The 3,564-nt window shown below is 38.6% G+C and overlaps 1 pseudogene; it reads left to right on the top strand.

Annotated features, from left to right (window-relative positions):
- Positions 1-688: 688 nt before the first annotated feature.
- LOC101707007 (mitochondrial import inner membrane translocase subunit Tim9 pseudogene) lies at positions 689-1,347 on the top strand (annotated as a pseudogene).
- Positions 1,348-3,564: the final 2,217 nt, after the last annotated feature.

Here is a 3,564-nt window from a genome sequence, read left to right as displayed (position 1 = left end):
ATGCATGGCACTGCTGTATTTCAGCCTGCCAACAACAGACTGAAACTTCTGAAATGGTGAGCCAAAATAAAGCTCTTCTCCCTTAAGTTGTAGGTGCCAGGTATTTTGTCCCAGCAATGAGAAAGTGATGAGACAAGTGAATATATGACTCTTGCCTTCTTGGAATTTATAACCTGGTAAGGAGATGGGTGATCGACATGGAAGTCAGTATAGTAATATATAACCACGAGGTATAGAAAATGTAAGCAGAGAGGGTGCCCCTTACATTGGGTGGTCAAGAACCATGCTGTTTCCAGGAAACAGCTTCAAAATTGGGAGACTAGTTGACAGATGTCTGGTTTTTCATAATAACTAATTTCATAGCAACAAATGCACTCCATGTATATGCTTGAGTTCTGTTTTTCTCTCCATAGAATGCTTTCGAGATGCATTCATTTTGTCCTATGTATCAGTACATTAATTATTAATGCTAAGTAGAATGTCACTGTATAAAAATGCTGCTGATGATTTGTATACAGATAAAAGTTTAAGAATTACTGAATTAGATTTTTGGAGAGGAAGTCAAGAATAGAGAGCATTGTCTAAGCAGAAAATGACAGAACTTCATTCTTACAGGATTTTAGGATGATTCACTGATGGTACAGGACTGGCCTTTCCTCCTAGATCTGTCTGCTTTATAATGAATCGGTGTCACAAGGTTTAAGTACTACGGGACATCGCCACTGCCACGTGTTCTCTGCCATTCTCCGGCCAAGGCGCCCACTTTAACCCCGACAGGCCAACAGTTGTCGCAGTCCCCCCAGCCTCATACGGACAAAAGCCAGTGATTGAGTAGAAATCAGGCCTCACTGGAACCCTGAGCAGAGGTTGGACAACTGCTTCTCAGGAACTCAGGAAACTCATGCATCAGAAAAGGTGACTCATAAATAAACCAAAAGAATATGGCTGCACAGATATCAGAATCTGATCAGAGAAAACAGTTTAGGGAATTCCTGGGAACCTACAATAAACTTACAGAAACCTGCTTTTTGGACTGTGTTAAAGACTTCACAACAAGAGAAGTAAAACCTGAAGAGATCCCCTGTTCAGAACATTGCTTACGGAAATATTTTAAAATGACACAAAGAATATCCATGAGATTTCAGGAACCCCATATTCAGCAAAATGAGGCCCTGGCAGCCAAAGCGGGACTTCTCGGCCAGCCCCGATAGAGAAGTTCCAGTGGCTGAGCTCTGGGTGGAGGCTGCCATGGCTGTTGCCCTGGGAAAGAGGACTCATCAGGTGGAATCCCTGGAAGTGGTGGGCACCATGTTGAGCCATCTGTCATGACTCTTTGGCAAATGGAAACCACCGGAAAAACAAAATTGCTGCTCACCAGGAATAATCAAAATAGAGGATCTTATTGCTCAGCGAAAATAATAAGGTGCAACATTAAGGTTGAGGCCTTGAGATTCAGTAGCTTGGTAACTTAATTAGAAAAATAAGCCACTGTTTCTTCAACTGTGACTGTTAATTTTAAAGCAAAATATGTGTTCAATCATGTACGAGAAAAACATTACTGAAAGTGAAATAAATGGGAATATCACTGAGGGGAAAAAAAAAGAATTACTGAATTAGATTGTTGGTTTCTTAGTCATTACCAGTTCAATTATTTAAATACAGGATGACCAAATACTGGTTTTCTTCATTAATCTTTGTAAGATAACATAACAGGAAATACAAAAACAACAATTTTATCAAATTTGTTCAATACAAGAATTGACTGGTTGAAATGGCACCTGGCTGAGTGACGATCAGGACAGCACACAAACAAATGTGCTGCCTGAGTGACACTGGAGAAAACTGTTAAGTGGTCACGGGCACAGACAATACCTAGTGAATTTATTATCTTTACACATATAAAACCTATTTTCTCTCTATGTCCCTACCCACAATATTCAAATGAATTTTTTAAAATTTAAAGTAGGCCTTCATTTGAGGCACCAGGAGATGAGAATGAGTGATTCAGTATAACCACAGAGGCAATTATTTGGGTAGAGGGCAAAGAATCCGAGCACAGCACTGCGTCTCTTGGGCCTTAGACTCTAAAACTGCGCGTTTCTAATATTAAAACTAAATGTCTCTGATGTGAGCAGATATTACCCTACTCATAAACATATCCACAATTGGTTCTTACTCTTTAGCGGTAAGATTATTTATTTAAAATTTGCATGCTTTAAGAGTGAAGATACTAATGTAACATCCTAGGAAAAACTACGTTTGCTCTGTTCATCTTTCTTCCTCTGTGGCCTGAATCATAGTACTTAGAAGCTAGTAGGTGCTCAGTGAATGACCCTGGAATTGAACTGAATGTAGACAGACTGCTTTAATATGAATGTTTACTGTGTATTTTTTCAGAATAATTAGTTTGGGCAGTGTTCAAAGAAATCCTTACCCAGCCTGAATTTTTATGTAGGGCACATTTCTGAGCTGAGATTGATGTTCCTCTACGTCTCCCATGAAAGCAGACTAACATTTAAAACAGTCAGTATGTCAGAAGCAGTCTGGGAAATGTCGGCACGGTTTGTGATTACGAGCTGGTGTAAATGAAGAAAACAAACTTCTCTTAATAAATGAAGCTTAAGCAGGCTGTGAAAACCTATTCAAATGAAAGAAGACTGACAACTCAACCAAAAGGCTTAGCTATATTATTGCCTATTAAAATTTACTCATTAACTATGGGACAAAGCCATCAAGAATGATTCCATTTTGATGGGAGGCAGTTACAGGACAGTTATTGAGCTCTCAATTCAGGGGCCACGTGGAATTAGGTCTGCTGTTTCCTACCTAAGACCTTGGTAATGCACCTAACTTCTCTGAACCTCAGTTTTCTTACCTGTAGAGAGATAATGATGCTAACATCCCCAATGGGTTATATACTCTAAGTTATACACTAGTGTCTTACTAGACAAACTGTGAATGGAAGAACAGCAATTTATTTATTTATTTATTTATTTTGGTACTGGGGATCGAACTCGGGACCTTGCGCTTGCGAGGCAGGCGGTAGAACCACTGAACTAAATCCCTGTCCACAGCAGTTTAGATATGTAGAATTTTAAGGCCAACCCCAGGTCTACCAAACCACACTCCTGGTGACTTATATGCACATTATAGTTTGAGAAATGTGTTTCTAAAGCATGATACATATGCCAGGTATATAGTAAATGCTTAACAGTAGTAGCTATTGTTTTATTTCATTAAAAATATAAATATAAAATAGTTCCATCCTCTCCCAAGGGTTAGCCAGACATATTTCTTTGTATATTACATATGTCTTTCTGTTTGTTTTAGTTTTTTATTTTAATGTAATATAAGTAGATATTAATAAAGAAAATATAAAAACTTTCATCTCCTCGGTACTCTCACCATTCCAATGATTAATTATCCTTTGATATATGTACAGTATTCAGTATAAATACAGCTTTCTTAGTTTTTGTTTGTTTGTTTGTTTTTGGTACCGGGGATCGAACTCAGAACCTTGAGCTTGTGTGGCAGGTGCCAGAACCACTGAGCTAAATCCCCGGC

The sequence above is a fragment of the Heterocephalus glaber genome, unplaced genomic scaffold, assembly GCF_053883595.1.
Source record: "Heterocephalus glaber isolate CG9 unplaced genomic scaffold, H.glaber_assembly_v1.0 deba00001472, whole genome shotgun sequence".
Taxonomy (NCBI): Eukaryota; Metazoa; Chordata; class Mammalia; order Rodentia; family Bathyergidae; genus Heterocephalus; species Heterocephalus glaber.
The sequence above is the reverse complement of the archived record's forward strand: the minus strand, read 5'-3'. Positions and strand labels throughout refer to the sequence as shown.